Below are 17,061 nucleotides of genomic sequence, written 5' to 3'. Positions count from 1 at the left end.
AGGGCTCTCGGGAGTGTTCCTGCCGGATGTGGCAGCCTCTGCTTGTGTCACACCTGCTGGCCAGAGCGAGTGTCACAGCCGAGTCCAGGTCAGCGAGGGCAGTGCCTGCACAAGCACAGCGACACCAGGAGGTGTGGTCCGGGTGGGGCCGCCGTACAGAGTCTGGCAGTGTGTGATGGGGAGCTGAAGGGACAGATCTAGAACTGCCTGCTGGGTTTGTACCTTGAGCTCACGACTCTCCAGTGGTGGGCTTGAGCTACGTGACCTGGTTTTTCTGTGCCTGTTTTTCTCACGGGTAAAATGGGGCAGAGGCTACTTGGTAGGCTTGTTGCTGAGAGTGGTGGGAATATGTGTAAAAGCTCTGAGGTTGCCTCCTGGCCCGTAGTAAGCGCGGTGTCAGCCAGTGGGTGACCGGCACCCTTCTGTGTGCTGCACCGTCCTGCCCTGCATTTCCGCTCTCGTTTCTTTGCCTTCTCCTTATTTCACCTGCCAGATGTCGCTTGAGCACCTGCTGGGTGCCAGCCCTGTGCCTGGGCTCTGGGATACAGGAGGCCCCTCGTGGGGCTTGCGGGAGGCCGGGGAGGGCATGTGGGGAGGTCAAGAAGTCTTCTCAAAGCGTGTCGTGGGCCGGGTTGGAGGGCTCGGGGAGCCCAGAGTGCACGCCCTCACCTCGGCTGGGGCAGGGCCGGGCCGAGAAGACTTCCTGTGGAGAATCTCGTAAGACAATCCCTGAAGGATAAGCTGGGCTTTGGTGGGCAGAAGTTTCCAGTTAGGAAAGGGCACATGGAAGGGCATGTGCAAAGGCCCAGAGGAGGATGAGAAAGCAAGGTCGATAGAGGGACTGAAAAGTTAGGGGCAGGAAGGGCCGGACACAGTCCCCCAGACACGGACCTGCAGTTTGTTACTTCTTAGGGTTTTTAATGCCTGAAGTTTGTGATGCAGAAGCCATTAACTTAATATTTTTAACTTTTACTTTACTTTTTTTTTTAAGTTTCTTTATTTGTTTTGTGAGAGAGTGAGAGCAGTCGAGGGGCAGAGAGAGAGGAGGGAGGATCTCAAGCAAGCTCCGTGCTGCCAGTGCAGAGCCCAGTGTGGGGCTCAGACCCACAGACCGTGAGATCATGACCTCAGCCACAGTCAAGAGTTGGGCGCTCAACCGACCGAGACACCAACTAGTAATTAGTCAGTGCCCCAACTAAATATTTTTAAAGAAAATTGCCGCAGTTCTCCAGACCCCCTTGCCACAAATGATCCATAAGGACTTCCAGAAACGGAATTAAATGACAGAGAAGACTGTTCGCGAGCCCCATCCTTAAACCTCAGAGTGACAGATTTAAAGGAAGGCTTTTTACCCCTCCTTCCACCCACGCCTACCAGGTCCCAAAGCATTTGAACTTCCTGTCTGTAAGCCGGAAACCTGGGAGGTCCTGCTTGAGAAATTCTGGGTTGGGGTTCCCCCTTGGTGACCTCATCCAGTGTCCTCTGAAAGTATGAGACCTCCTTGGTCTGCTTCACCACCCACTGGCTCCTTGATTTCTCGGGAATCCGGTCTTCCCCTCTCCAAAATGGGGGGCTGTATGAACTTGATAGGCTGGAGAAGAGAATTAAATCAGGTGCTGTAATCACACTCTCGTGCATGCTTATTACTTCTCCGTGAACATGGGCTCAGCCCTGGAGGAACCCGTGCCCTGGGTTTCTCGCCCCTGTCCCGACACCTGCCTCGTAATCTCCTCCTGGTGCTGGCGGCCTCCCCTCAGTCCTCAGGCGTCTTTGGGAAAGCTTCCTGCGTCCCCTGGTCACACCTCTGAGAGGCAGCAGCTGCCTGAGGGGCCCCGGGCACCCAGCCACTCGGAGCCTTTGGACCACCGGCTGCTCCTCCAGGTGGCATGGCGCCCGTCGCGGGGGAGCCCCTGCCCCTTCCACCTTTGTAACTGTTCCTCAGATCCACTTGGGTGCCAGCCCAGCAAACCTCAGCCCCGGCCGGCTTTGTCCTCGCGATCTGGACCGCCCGCTGGGGATGAGGGTGGAGGAGGGTTTGCGTGTGGGGTTCTAGGAATTTTCAGACCCACACGGAGAAGCTGGTGGTACTGGGGCTCATCTCTGTGGGTCTGACCCACAGGAAGTAGTCATTTGTCCGTTCAGCTGGTGCCCTCCAACCCTCCCACGTGCTGGGCCCAAAGATGGGGGGGACACAGTCCTTTGGGCCGTGAGCCTCCAGGGACCGGGCATTCACCTGGAAGTATTTGTTTATTTTTTCATCCATTAATTCCTTTTTAAAAACACTCGTTAACTGGCAGTCATAGGCCACTCTCCTTGCCATTTGGGCTCCCAGTGAATGAACCACGTGAAGGTCCCTGTCTTGGTGGGCTTACCTTCTGGTTGGGAGAGACTCACCGTCATCAGCAAATAGGGTAAAAAAAATGTATGTCCTGTTGCAAGGTGATAGTTGCTCTGGAGGAAAAGTAAAAACGGAGCGGGCCGAGGGGACCGGGAGTGTCTGACCGGAGGCATGCAAGGAGGAGCTTCTCTGAGAAGGTGCTGCTTGAGCGCGAGCTTGAACGAGGGAGCCGTGGCCAGCAGGTGGGAGAACACTTGAGGCAGAGGGAAGTGGCCTGGAAACGGCCTAGGGTGGGAGTGTGCCTGGCACATCCCAGGGACAGCAAGGAGTGACTAGGAAGGAAGTGAAGTCACAGAAGGTTCCGGTGGCTCACCTCCTGCAGAGCCTTGTGCACTGCTGTGAGGAGGTTGTGTTTTTTTCTGTGCAGAAACTGGGGGGGGGGGGGGGGGGGGGGGGGGGGGGGGGGGGGGGGGGGGGGGGGGGCGGGGAGGGGAAGCCACTGAAGGATTTCGAGAGAGGAGTATCACCTGACTTAGTTGTTGAGGATCACTTTGGCTGCTGTCCAGAGACGAGCATCTAGGTGAGAACGGCCAAAGCAGGGAGGAGAGCAAGGCGGTGGTCACAGGAATCCAGGTGGGAGGTGGTGGCCGAGACCTGGGTGAGCTCTGGCTGGGTGTCGATGTTGGGTGTCCAGGAAAGGATTTCCCGGAACTTGGGCGGTGAGGTGTGAGCGAGAGCAGCACGGGATGGCTGGGAGGAGCTTGCCCTGAGCAACCAGAAGCTTCTCCTTGCGGTTGAGCAGGACAGGGATGGCTTTGGGCAGAGCAGCCCTCGTGCGACCAAACGGGAGTTCTGGTGCAGACGTGCTGTGTTGGAGATGGCTGGGTGTGGGAGAGGAGACGGGAAGGATACGTGTGCATCCTGGGCTGGAAATACACGTGGAAGGTGTGGACAAACCAAGATGCTTAGGGCCCCGAGATGGGATGAGATCCCTGGGAGAGAGAGCGTAGATGGGCCAGGACTGAGCGCTGGGGCCTTCCACCTTGAGAGCTTGTAGGAAGGAGGAGGACGTGCCAGCTAGGGTGACGGAGAGGCAGTGCCTGGGGAGGGGGGGTGGACACCGAGGGAGAGTGTGCGGCCCTGGAAGCCCAGTGAAGAACATGCTTGAAGGTGGAGACTGTGAACACCGGTGTCAGACGTTGCTGATGGACGAAATGAGATGGGGGCAGGTGACCTGTGGAATAATCCAGCGCCCGCCAGCGGTGACGTGGGCTGGAGCAGGTTGGGGAGAGCCTGGTGGGAGAGTGTTCAGACAGTGGGAGGAGAAGTGCCACGAGGACCTGCTTTGGCGGCTCTTGGAGGAGGTTGGCTGCGGGTGACGGTCCACATTCACGCCGCCGGGATTTGTGGAGGACACGCTGTGTCGCCGTCTGTCTTAGCTCTCTTGCAGGCGATGGTGGGCGTGACTTGAGGCCTCTCCGCGTGTCGTTCCAGCTGTCCGTGACCCCCTGCCTTCTGGCCTGCTCCGCGGATCTGCGATGGCGGAGCCAGAGCGCTCGGTCTTGCCACCCGGCCTCCGGTTCCTCCTCTGTCTTCCCGGTTGTATTAGTTTGCTTTTGCTGCAGTAACAAACGTCACGGCCTTTGAAGCCATGTTAGCGTATTATTAAATGTCTGACGGTCACAAGTCTGATGTGGATCTCTCTGGACTGAAACTGAGGTGTTTGCAGGATTGGGTTCTTCTCCGGAAGGTCTGGTGGAGAACCCATTTCCTTGCTCGTCCGGATGTTGTGGAAATAATTTCCCAGTGATCATAGAACTTAGGTCCCCGTTTCTCTGCCGGCTGTCACAGGCATTCCCACCCCCGCAGATCTCTTCCAGTCCCCACACGCAGCCTCTACGTCCCACACCACCAGTGGCACACTGACTGCTTATCGCATGCAGAGTCTGACTTCTTTGTAGCATCCCCTGCCTTCCAGCCAGAGCAAGTTCTCTTCTTCGAAGGGTTTGGGTGACTAGAGGGGCCTCACTCACATAACCCGAGATAATCTCCCAACTCAGAGTCACGGAGGTGCTATGCAAGGTGACACATTCCCAGCTTCCAGGGATTCGCGTGTGGTCACTTTAGGGAGACCCAAACCACCCAAACCACACTGCCTACCACACTTGTCTCCGTGCGTGCCGCTAACTGGTTGCTCAAACCTGGGAGTCAACCTTAGATTCTCGACAGACTGCATCTCCCATTGTGGTCAGGAGGTCTTGTCTCCTCCATAACCCGCCCCCAACCCACCTCAAAGAGGGCCAGCAGCTTCTGCCATCTCACCGCCGTGAGCCTGGCTCAGGCTGCCACCGTGTCTTGTCTGGAATGTTGTAGCAGCTCCTAACTGCTCTCTTCTCTTCCAGTTGTGTTGTTTAGCCATCCATAATTCACACAACCATCAGAGCAACTTAAAAATAAGCAAATGAATGATATTCTAGAAACCCTCCCCGGCTTTGCTTGTGAGAATAAGGTAGAACATTCTGCCCATGGTCTCTGAGGCCCTGTGTGATGCACCTGATACCTGCCCTCTGGGCTCCTCTCCCCCCACACACCCTGTTCACCATGCCTCAGCCACACCGGCCTCCTTTATATCCTCGAAGAAGCCCCCTCTGTCCCGTGCCATAGCCTTCACCGTTCCTTTGCCAGAATGTTGTCCCCTGCGGTAGTTCCTAACCCGTCTTGTCTCCTCGGAGAAGCGGAATTCTCCCCTTGTCTGAGGAGCTCTTCCCCATGGCACTTCTTCCTGGTTTTTATATTTTGCATGGCCATCGTTACCACTGGAAATTACACCCTTTTTTGGCTCGTTTGCCACCAATCAGGTGCCAGTTCTAGGAAGGCAGCAGCTTACTGTGTCCTGCTCCCCGTGGGGTCCAGAGCATGTGACCCATGGACACCACTCCACATGCATGTACTGGGGGAACAGACAAGCTTCTGGCGTGAGGATCCTAGAATGCTTTTGGAGAATGAGCTGTGTCTGTAACGGCAAAAAATGCTTTCTTCGACTCGCAACACTGCAACACCAAATGTGTGGGGATTTTTCCCACATGAACCATTCCCCAACTCTAGGGACACCAACCGGGTGTCCTGAAGTTGAGTTCAGTTCTGATGAACCAGAGTTAGTGCAGACACCACAGCCTCGGGGCTCGTCCCAGAAGGTGGCCTCCGTTTCAGATGCCAGTCGCAAGTCTGAGGTCTCCACCTGCACTTTGGAGTGACTGGCTATAAATTGGAGTTCCCACCACCCCTTCCTCGGGTTCAGCAATTTCTAGAATGGCTCCAAGCACTCAGGGAAATATTTATTTACATTGAATGGTGTATAAAAAATATTAGAAAGGATGCAGGTGAACAGCCAGATGAAGAGGTAGACAAGGTGAGGTGTGTTGGGTCCCGAGCACGGGAGCTTCTGTCCCCATGGGGTTGGGGTGTGCCACCCTACAAGCACATGGACGTGTTCACCAGCGCTGAAGTTCTCGGATCCTTCTAGATTAGGAACTTTTGTGGGTACTTGATCACATAGGCATGATGGACCGTGATGAACTCGACCTCCGACCCTTCTCCCCTCAAATGAGGACGGGGGTGGGACAGAACGTACCAAGCTTCTAATCACCGCTTGGTGTTTCTGGTGACCAGACCCCTTCATGCAGCCCACCAGGAGTTACCTCATTGGAACATAGGATACTTCTCTCAGGAAATTCCAAGGGACTTGGGAACCTTGTGTCAGGAACTGGGGTGCTTAAGACCAGTGTTTATATGTCTTACACAGTTTGTCTGCCTTTCTACCTTCCTGGCCAAGAGGAAGAAACACTTTCTATCTGCTCATGATCCATGGGATTTGTCATAGTTTGGGAGTCAGCTCGCACATCCAACATCTCCTCAGGGGCGTCAAGTATGGAGAGAGTGGTTATTTTTTTATTTACTTTAATCTAATACACAGTCAGACACCTTAGAGGACTTCTAGCCTCCCTTAGGAAGTTTCCTTGGTTCTCAGTATGAAGAGGACTTTATTCTTCTATCATTATCTGAATGTAATAGTCATGTATGAAGACACTACCATATGCGGACCAGAAACAGCCCATCCATGCAGAAAGAGGTAGATTCAGCCCTCTGGCTTAGAATGTTCCAGTTCCTTCCCCGGATTCCTCCTCTTGTCCCTTCCATCGTCGGCTTCCTCCAAATCTTCCTTGCTTTGGGTTCTTAGATATAATTAAGATTTTTTGAAAGTTGTCAGGGTTGCAGAACATCTCTGTGGTCTTTTTGAAATAGGCTCCTGGTTTGTCATATATTATCATGTTCCAAATATGTCAAAGTCTGTTGCGCATGTGGGAAGGAAACGGTCAGCTTCTAGATATCCAGGGAATTGTTGAGAACACAGAGCGGTCAAGGCCAGGCCGCATGGTCCGTCTGCCCCAACTTTGAGGGGAGGTGGCATGGGCTCCCTCCCAGTGTGGGTGGGATTGGTGACGTCACTGGTGGATTGGAGCCCTCCCTCTTTTTGCCTTCCGTCAGCTAGAACAAGCCCTCATTATGTTGCGTTGTGCTGTGGCCACCGCCAAGGTATGTCTCTGGCTTCCCTGGCCCAGCAGCCTGGGTAAGAGCCGTGACTGAAGGTGCTGTGCCTGGTGAGCTCCGCGGAGCCCCGAGGAGAGGATGATTGGGGCTAGCCCTGGAGGGTCCCTTGTGGCCCCTACGGGTGAGCGCAGGGATATGCCTGTTTTCTCAGTTCCTAGTTGCTGTGCGTAGGACTTCTCTCATTGCTTACTGCACTGGTTCAAACTTCATGCATTGAAATCACCTGAGTATTTGTCGAAATGCAGCTTTCTGACTCTCCCCTCAGACTGATTGAAATAATTCTGGGGTCTGGGTCTTGGAACCTACCTTTTACCACTTGCTACTCCCATCCATCCCTCGCCAGGTGATTCTGATGAGGGTGGCCCACGGTCCACCCTTAGAGTCCCACCGATCTAATGGACCTGGCTGTGGTGTCACCACCTTGTCCACGAGCACCCTTCCCTTCTCCCTCCCTCCCTCATCTCTCCTGCCCCCCAGCTGCATTGGCCTCTGTTCCGCTTGGACCTTTGCTCTTCCTCATGAACATGGATGTTCCCTGTTCTTCTGTCCCCTTAGGAGGCAGCTGCCACGTTGAGGCTCTTCCTGTGCTTCTCTGTGATCCCTCTTTTCTTTCCATGGTGACTTGACCTTGTAGCATTCTTGAGAATTGTAAGCGAGGTGAGCTTTCAGAAGGATTTCTTTTCTAAACCCATCAGTAGTCCCCCACCCCCGCACCCCGTCTGAAACATCAGCTCTGACCTTGAGTCTCAGGGATGTGGATTTTTCTTTCCTGCCTCTGTTCTGGGCGTCCCTGTTTCAGCCTTGACATTGCCCTGCTGTGGGTGCCTGGAACAGAGACAGATTGTGAGTTTTCAACATGAATTGTGTGAGCGTTAAAAAAACAAACAAAAAAACTCCTCCCCTTGACAAAAGTCCCTTCCTTAAATCTTTTGTATTACTGGCTTTTGTTGACTGGCTGTGTCCTTGTGGCTTCAGGCGTGGTGAGTGTCCCGTAGCTGCTTAACGTACGTGCTGCTGTTCCCTGTGGGCTGGAGAGGTTGCTCCTCCGAGTCCAGGCTCCGGTCCCTCACCTCGGGGGTGCATGTCCCTGCCCTGCAGCTCTCCAGTCTGGGGGCACCGAGCACATGCGTTTCAGCCTTCTGGCATCTCTGTCCTTCTGCCTGCTGCCTTCGCCTTTCTCGGGTGCCTGGCTGCGGTGGCCGTGCCGTGAGCTCTGGTTTGCCGCTTGCCCCAGCGCCCCTCCTATCTTGTCATGCTTCCTGTGGATCTCCTGGACTGCAAAATGAACATCAGAACTGAAATCGACTCAAAAGTCTTCTGCTTGGTTTCATCCACAATGATGCGGAGGCCCACGGCAATGAGGTGACAGTTCAGGGTCACAGAGCACTCTGGAAATCTGGGCGGTGGGAACCTTTTGTCAGCTATTACAATTTAAGTTGTACATACCCTTTGACCAAGCGGCTGTGTTCCTAGGCGTCCAGAGAAAGGTTCCTAACCGTGTGTAAAGACAGGCACAAGGCTGTGGATTGTGGCAATTGAACTGGGATCCGTTCCAGGCGCTGGTGGAAAAGATTGTGGTTGCACCCTGTGATGAATGACGAAGCCCGTCTGCCTGTGCTGGCTCGGGGTGGTCACCAAGGCTGGGTGTGGAGTGACGGGGGGTTATGCAGCGTGTGCCCCAACCTGTAAGAGCACGCAAGCATGTACGTATGTGCACATAGAATCATGTAACAACAGTGAGGGGCGGGCTTGGGTTGGAAGGGGAGACCATGGTGCTTGCTTTGCTCTATAGTTAGGCGTTGGAATTTTTTTTTTAAATCAAGGTAGAATTCACATCACCTACGATTTGCATGTTTTAAGTACACTATTGAGTGTTTTCTAGTATATTCACCAGGATGGGTGACCATCACCGCTCTAACTCCAGAACATTTTCATCACCCCCAAAAGAAATCCTGAACCCGTTAGTGGTCACAACCGTGAAACCACTTTCTGGTTGTGTGAGTTTGCCAATTCTGGACATTTCGTGTAATTCCCTGCTCTCTGAAGGTAGGGTGTTACTAGGAGGGCTTCCTTCAGCTGAAATGATCTCAGGTGGAGAGCCTCCCTGCTTTCTGAAAGTTCGTGTCTTGCCCTTGGCTTTCACAGAAGACCTGCATCAGTAGGGTGACAGCTTTTCTCCTGTCTCACTGTCCAGATGCTTTTCACTGAAAGGGAAAGTTTCTCTCAAGTTTCTCTCAGAGCCTCTGCTAGGCTCCATCACATGAGCAGGTGAAAATGCGTTCGGCGAGGGTGTGAAAACAGTTCTGGTTTTACACTGCCGTCATTCCCAGCTGCCCTTGTGCCCGTGTTGTATATTTAGATGAGCTCTTGGAACAGAGATGCGGCATCTGAACAGGTGAGCATCTTTGTCTGGAGAGACCTAGGCGGGATGGAAGTTTCTAATGAAGAGGGTTTCTGTTTTGAAAAAGAAGGCAGGCTCTTACTTTGCCTTCGTTTTTAAGAACCTATCCTATCTTTAATGCTTGGAGTGGGGATATAAGATGCTTTGTAGTCTTGTCTTGGTTAATCCTCAACCGAGGCTCAAAGAAATAAAGTGATGTGTGTAAGGTCTCACTCTAGTTGGTGGCAGGGCCAAGATGTGAACCTAGGATGCCCGTGTGTCTGCACACGCTTCCCGTCATACATAATGCGTCGCCTCTTACTAAAAAAAACCTATGTCTCTCAATCCCTTGGTTCCTCGTTCTGATCTTCAGGGATACAGATGAGTCCGCACTCTTTGGATAGATCACGCTGGCATGGATATCCCACCCTAGGGCATTCTTTAGATCACTTTCTCTTGGCCTGACTATCACACAAGCCCCCTGCTTTTTTGCTTGTCTCTCACTTTTTTTTTTTTTTTTTTTTAAACCAGAGAATCCTCTGTGAGGTGGGTGGGTTTATGTGAAGTTTTGGAAGAATTTGGTTGCAACTCTCAGGAGAACTGGAAATTTTTAGTATTCTTACACCATGAACCAAAACCGTTAGGGGGTGTGTGTGCACATAGGAAAGTAGGTCTCCCTTGGAGTTGTGGCGCATGGCCTTGGAATTCTGCCATCTGTGGAATGGGGACCGCCCTGGTGAGTAGGCTCCTCCAGATGGCAGGGACGCAAGTGTGGTGAAGGGGGGGGTGTGTGGCACGGGGTTTTGAGACCAGACCGACTGGGGTTTGTATAACAGGGCCGATCATTTACCGTGTGTGTGTGTGTGTGTGTGTGTGTGTGTGTGTGTGTGTGTGTGTGTGTAATTAAATCCAAACCTCTATTTTCTCATCTCTGAAATGGAGATTTGGGGCAGCGGTGTTCTGAGCCTTAAGTGAGAGGCTGCGACTCAACGTGGGAGTTGTGTGGTGTGTAGGGCTCGGGTAACAGGAGCTCATCTGGCCCTTGACTGCCGCCAGCGGTGTTGGGGCTGGAGCGTGTGGCGGAGTCAATGTGAGCGAACCGTTCCCGCACCAGGAGAACAGCCGGCTTTTCAAAGCCACCTTCTTTCCCAAGTACGAGGGCCTGGCTTCTCACGAGAAGTTCAAGGTTGGATAAGGTTGTCTTAGCTTTCGGGGACTTCCTACTCCAAGATCAAAAGTAGCTGAATGGCAGCCATGGCTCATCTTTTGCCCTGTCCCTGGAAAGGCATGACATGTTGAGTGCTGAATGAGCAGGCCCCCAGAGCGTCTGTCCTGAGAGATTCCAGGCTGTTGTCCGGGCGGCACCTGATTTGGTGAGCCTGGGGCCACATGGGGGCCGGTGGCAGCGTCTTTCCTCCGTCTCTGTCACAGCCCTGGGGCGGGGCGAGAACCACCGTGCCCCCTGTCCCCTGCCCCCTTCTTTCCCGAGTTCTCCTTAGCCTTTGGACCCCATCAATGCCTGCTGGACCAAGGACTGAGTGAGAACGTGAGCAAGATGCTCACTTACTCAGCTGCTGACGGGGCCGGACAGGCAGCACGTGGCAGGGGGAGGGCACGGGTTGAGTTTTTTCTGATCCCATCGCTTGATAGCTGTCTGACCTTGGGCAAGTCTTGGAACCCCCTGGAAGGTCATTTTGGGGGTTGTTAGTACCCACCTTGCGTGTCTGTTGTGAGAACAGGAAACGCCGTAAAGTGCCGAGTAGCGTGGCCGGCAAGGACGCGTCACGGCTCAGTGGCGAGCTCAGCAGTGAGAGCGTCGGTGCTCCCAGCCCCGCTGAGCTGAGTGTTTGCCCACGTCGGGGTGGCTCCTCCCACGGCTCTCGGGGGTTGAGCTCCTGCTATTTCACGACGGAGGAGACTCCGCTTCCAGGGGATGGGCGATCTCGTCCAGTCCGGTGGCGTTACGGTGTCTACACCGTTGACTTCGGACTTGAGATGCGCGGCCTCCCGTCTCCCTGGAGCTCTGGACTGACACGCTCCCGGGCTCCTGCCGCCCGTTCTCACATGGCCGGTGGTTGTGCCAAACCTGACTTGTCTGAACACCAGCCCCCTGGTGGGCAGCCTCCTCTTCTCTGTCACACCCGCCCTTTCCCAGCTCGGTGAAACGATGGCCTCATGCGTTCAGGTTCCTGAGGCCAAAGATGGTGGTGGGAGCGCGACTCCTGTCTTCGCTCTAACCCCACATCGGATATGTTAGCGTCTTCCCTACACCTCCGGGAGTGCTGTAGCTGCAGGTTGTCGGCTAACTGCCCTCCTGGAACAACAGAACGGCAGGTTCTTCCCTGAAGGGCGACCTGAGCCGTGCCTCCCGCCCCCAGGCCCTGCACACGCCCTCCCGTTTTCCCCACTCGCCCCTTCGTGTGGCTGGTAGAATGATCTTTTAAAAAATGTCTGATTTTCCTGCCTTTTGTTCTGAATCTCTGGGGGGCTTCCTGTTTTTGCTCACAGTAAACTATCCTCCCCTCCAACCCCCTGCCCCCTCCTCTGTGGTCTCACTTCCTGTTCCCTCTCTCATCCCTTATCCTTCAGCCGTCCTGTCACCCTTGCTCTTCCTGGGAATGCTCTTTCCCAGGGCCTCATATGGCTCATTCCCTCACTTTATTCTGGTCTCTGCTCAGATGGCATCTCTTTGGTGAGCCTTTCCCTGCACTCACACCATCATTTTCTCATGCTTAACCTCCCCCCACCTCCGGCTGCAGCACTTTTCACGACCTGATGCATTACGTAGTTCTTCATTTGCCGAGGCCCACCGTTGCAGCGTAAGCTTCTTGTTGGCACTCAGTTTCCCCCCTTAGTACGTGCCTGCAGGTCCAGTGTCTAGTGCCTGGCACATAACGAATCTTCAGGAGCTAGTTGTTGCGTGAAGAAATAAAAGACTTGCCCAGGGTCACTGCCTGGGGAGTGGCAGAGCTAGACTTGGCCCCTGGTCTCTGATTGCGGAGCCCGCACTCTCACCATCAACATGCTCTCCCCTTGCCACAGCGGGCACTTGGAAAATGGCGGATGCTTTCCTTATGAGGACCGTCTCCTTGGCTGGAACAGTGGTGGGTACCTATTGTCCTGTAGGGATCATCGTCGCTCACCCAGGAGGGACCTTTCTACTTTGGAACCTCCAAGTGTCCCAGATCTCCCATCACCGCAAACCTGGCCTGCTGTTCCAGGACCCGCACCCTTCCTTTTGTCCATCAGAACGTTCCGGGGAACCGTCTCTGAATTTAAAGTGGCTCCTTACCCTCTTCTGCCACCAGCGTCACACGCTGTTTGCATCTGGGGTCCTGCTAAGCTTGTTGCATTTGAAAGTAAAACAGTGGCCTTATCGTGCTGTTTGCCGTGCTGCTCTCCGTGGCGTTTGGAGTTTTTGCTTAAAATAATTGAGGCAGAAAACCTCCTGTGTTCCCTGGTGCCTGCGAGTGAGACCCGCATAGCTGCTGCCTCTTTCAGATGACTTACCACGGACACCTCCAGACTGCAATGGCAGGCTGCGAGGAGGTGAAAACTGTGTCATGTTCACTAAGTTTAAATGACCTGTGGGTGCTCACAAACCCACAGCTTTTCTGGAACATGAAAAAATGGTTCTGATTGAAAGTAAATATCTTTGTGCTCCTACCGAACACGATTTTAGTTGTCTACTAGATTTACAAAGAAAAGGCTTACCGGTTTGGCCAAACGTTCCCGTTTGGAGTCTCGCTTCTATAATTAGCCCATGGGGGAAATACAAGAGAAAATGGCGGACCTCTCAGAGTGGACGCATGTAAACCAAGTGTAGGTTGTCCTGTGAGTGATGTGGATGTTAACCGGGTTGCCTGGGCTGATGGGGCGTCTCCTCTACCGTGCACATTACATAGATCTCTCCCCCTCTGGCACAAGCATACGATGGCCAGACCGCCCGGTGCCTGGAGGCTGCAGTGAGATGACGCATTGGAAGGTGCGTGGTAAGTCATAAAGTGCTGCGTCAGAGGAAGCACTGTCACTGTCGCCTTTTTATGGGCACCTGCTGTACGAGGATGTAGCTCTCAAATTTTTTTAGCACGTTAAATACAGTTCTTCCTTTTGCTTCTGGACCTATCTCTGTGCCTTGGCCTTTTCAGTATAACTTAAGTTCCTCATCCCAGTGGAAGTAGCCAACCACATAGATGGAAGTTTCTGTCTTGTTGGGTCCTGGCAGCTGCACTTGACTTGTAGTCCTTGACTGGGGCAGGCCGTGAAGTTCTGAATGCTGTCAAAGTAACTCAGAACACGGACTGGAAATGTGAATGATGAAATTGTAGATTTGAGACTGCACTGCTGGGACGCCTGGGTGACTCGGTCGGTTAAGCGTCCAACTCTTGATTTCAGCTCAGGTCATGATCTCACCATTGTAGGCTCGAGCCCCGAGTTCGGCTCTGCAGTGACAGCACAGAGACTGCTTGGGATTCTCTCTCTCTTCCTGTCTCTCTGCCCCTCCCCGACTCGTGTGTGCACGTGCAGTCTCTTTATCTCAAAATAAATAAACATTAAAAAAGAGAGACTGCATTACTAACCTCTTTTCAAGCCTTGTGTTCTTGAATTCAGGAAGAGCTGTTTTTGATAGGAATAGAAAACTGTGCTTTCCTCTTGGGCTTAAGTTGTCTTTCTCTCCCTTCCAAACTAATAGATCGTTCAGGAGATGCGTGTCTTTAAAACACCCTGTCACTCCCGTTTAGTTGGATCTGTCACAAATGTTTGTGTTTGTCGTGTGGGTGTGACTTTCAGAGATGAATCACGTTGATGCTCCCCACGTTGATTGGTGTACTGGGGGGTGTGCAGAAAGTCTGGAATGGGGGTGTAGCGTGCTATTTCTGGCTCTCACACAACTTGATGTTACTCGGGCTTTGATGGCGTTGCCTTCCTTGAACACCCAAATGTCCGCCTGCTCCCCAGGCAGATGAAGTGTTTCTGACTGGAAAGTAAAGAAAGGAGACATGGCCCTGTAAAACTTGAACTAGCGGGATGGCTGGCTTCTCGTGCCTCGCGGTGTGCGCTCCTTGCCAGCCGAGAAGTGGAGAGTGTCTGACCGAGAAGTGGCTCCTTTCACTTTCCTGGTAACCCTTAAGCTATAGAGATATACCGGCCAAGTTCACTTTGTCCTTGTCCTTTTCATAAACGTCATCCACGGGGAACCACACCATCGTTGTCCTTTTTGTAAATGCCATCTGTGGGGAACCACCATCGTCCTTGGGACTCCAGGGCCTAAGTCAGAGTCTCACCACAGTGCTCTCTAGGAACTACCTGTTGAGTGACTAAAGGTACTGTATCGTTGATCTCTTGGTGTGTAACAAATGACCCCAAAATTCAGCAGCTTAACACAACACTCAGCTCACTCCCTTGAGTGTGTGGGGAGGAGCAATCCAGGCGTGGTTTAGCCGCGTCCTCTGGCCCAGGGTCTCTCACGGAGCTGCGGTTGTCCTCTCCAGGCTTGACGGGAGGAGGACTCGTGTGGCTGCCGACAGACCCCAGGGCCTTGCTGGCTGTGTGTGGGGGATGCATCATGGCTCTCTCCGTAAGGCCGCTCACAAGGCGGCACCTGATTTTCCTCAGAGGGAGTGAGTGGGAGTGGGCACCCAAGACAGAAGCCACCGTCTCCTAAAACTTAATCTCCACAGTGACATCCCTTCGCTTCCACCACATCGTGCTCCTTCGAGGTGAGTCAGTAAGTCCAGCCCTATACGCAGGGGTGGAGATCCAATGACGTGAGTGCCAGGAGGGAGGGATCACTGGGAGCCATCTTGGAGGCTGCCGACCAGCGAGAAGATCGCGGTGTAGCTGGGATTTGCTATTTATTATTTCGTGCATGGAATAGAAGTCTCTGACATGCTTGTTAAAGCTGCAGGAGCTGGACCGGGGCACCAGGAGGTCAGAGAGTTGCAGGGGAAGGTTGGCTGGTTCGTTTCTCAGAGACCTTTTATAAATTCATGACTGTCCAAAGTCTGGTTCCTAGTCTTCAAGGTTAACAAGCTTATTCATGCATCTGCCTCCTTCAGTGCAGAGGACCGTGGCTTGCTCTCACATGAACCTACAGAGGGGCTGGTATCTGAGGAAGGGAGGCCAGTGGCTGGATTTCTAAAGAGATGTGCAGACCTCAAGCGGGTTGGAAGGCCACGTCTTTCTGACAGCGGGATCTCCTTGTGGCGGAAAGCACCCTCGCTCAGGCGAAGATCAGGTTGTTTGGAGAGCACCTGCGGACCGTGCCGTTAGCCCGTCCGTCACACCTTAGATGCGGACTCGCCCCGGACTGCGCTGATCAGCCACAGCCAGCTTCGTGCTGGGGCGTCTGCCCTGCCTTGATGGGCACTGTTAGTGTCTGAACTTTTCTAAGTGCAGCTTCCTCTCAGATTCTTTTCCTTGAAATCAATTCCTCCCTTCTGTTTTTTAAGTCCCCCGCTGGCACGTGGCCTTACCGTAAAAGACCTGGTACCTCTAGCCGCCACCCCTCCCCCATCCCCATATTCCACACCCCACAGGCAGCTGCTTCAAACATTTACCTTACGGTTCAGGTACTTACCTTAATGTCTCTCAATAATATGTGTCTACTGCTCCTTGTTGATTTCTCAGTTGTAGGTATTCTTGACTGATTTCTCACTGTGGAGCGGAGGGGGGATAGCTCTTGGGTCCCTCTCCCCGCAGGGACCCCTCTCCCCACCCGTCCTCTAGCACAGACATACCCTCTTTTTAGTTTGGTCCCTCTTCGCTGAATGCATTACTAGGATCCCTAAAATGCTATCTAGCCGAGCTGCAAGGTACGGGATCGTTATTTTGGCACAACTTCTAAATTTCTTTTGAGTTCCTACTGGAACACAACCAGACAAACATGGTGGGTGTTGTGTGAACTTACTACTTACTAATCAAAATGCACGTGCTCTCTCACTTACGGAAATGTGAATATGTGAAAAACCGGGCCCCTGTGAGGCCGTCTCTCCTGCAGTCCTCTGCCCGCCGTGGCCCGAGGGAGCCTGGCTGCTCCGTGGGCTTGTCCCCACCAGCTCTCTGGTCTTACCGCTTCTTCAGTCAGATGTAGTTCGCGGGCCACACAGTTCACCCTTACAAGGTGTGCAGTCCAGTGGGTTTCAGTGCATTTACAAGGCGTGTGACCTTCCCCTGTCTCTTTGGGATGATTTCGTCATCCCAAAGGCGAACCCCATCCCCATGAGCGGTCATCCCTTATCCCTTCCTCCTCCCGGCCCCTGGAAACCCATACCTGTTCTTGGCGTTTTGTATAAATGGAATCCTGCCGTCCGTGACCTTTTGTGTCTCTTCTGGCGTCTCGCCCTTTGCGTGACGTTCTCAGGGTTCATCCGTGTTGTAGGCGGTGTCAGTGCTTTACTCCTTTTGAGGGCTGAGTGGTCTTCGGCTGCAGGGACGAACGCCTTCTGTTGATCCATCAGTCCTCCACGGTGGCTGTGTGGGTGGTTTCCACTTCCTGGTTATTAATAATCTCCTCGCTCTTGTGTCGTATCTTCTCTTTTGTAGAAACTGTGTTCTTTTTCTTAGATTTTTTTTGTCTTTTTTTTTTGGTTGGGGGCGGGTTAAGATTTTTGGAAGATTGCATGTCTGAAAATGTTTTTACTTTCTTACCACAGGGTTTGGCTTGGTGCCTAATTCCAGGGTGGAAATAATTGCCCTCAGGGTGTTGACAGCAGTTATCACTTGATCGGTTGCT

General features: G+C 53.2%; 1 protein-coding gene across 2 annotated transcripts in view; it reads left to right on the top strand.

Moving 5' to 3' along the window:
* Positions 1-17,061, top strand: part of SNX29 (sorting nexin 29) — a 500,693-nt gene that overhangs the window by 238,877 nt on the left and 244,755 nt on the right. The window lies entirely within an intron of this gene.

Source organism: Prionailurus bengalensis, chromosome E3, assembly GCF_016509475.1.
Source record: "Prionailurus bengalensis isolate Pbe53 chromosome E3, Fcat_Pben_1.1_paternal_pri, whole genome shotgun sequence".
NCBI classification, from domain to species: domain Eukaryota; kingdom Metazoa; phylum Chordata; class Mammalia; order Carnivora; family Felidae; genus Prionailurus; species Prionailurus bengalensis.
The sequence above is the reverse complement of the archived record's forward strand: the minus strand, read 5'-3'. Positions and strand labels throughout refer to the sequence as shown.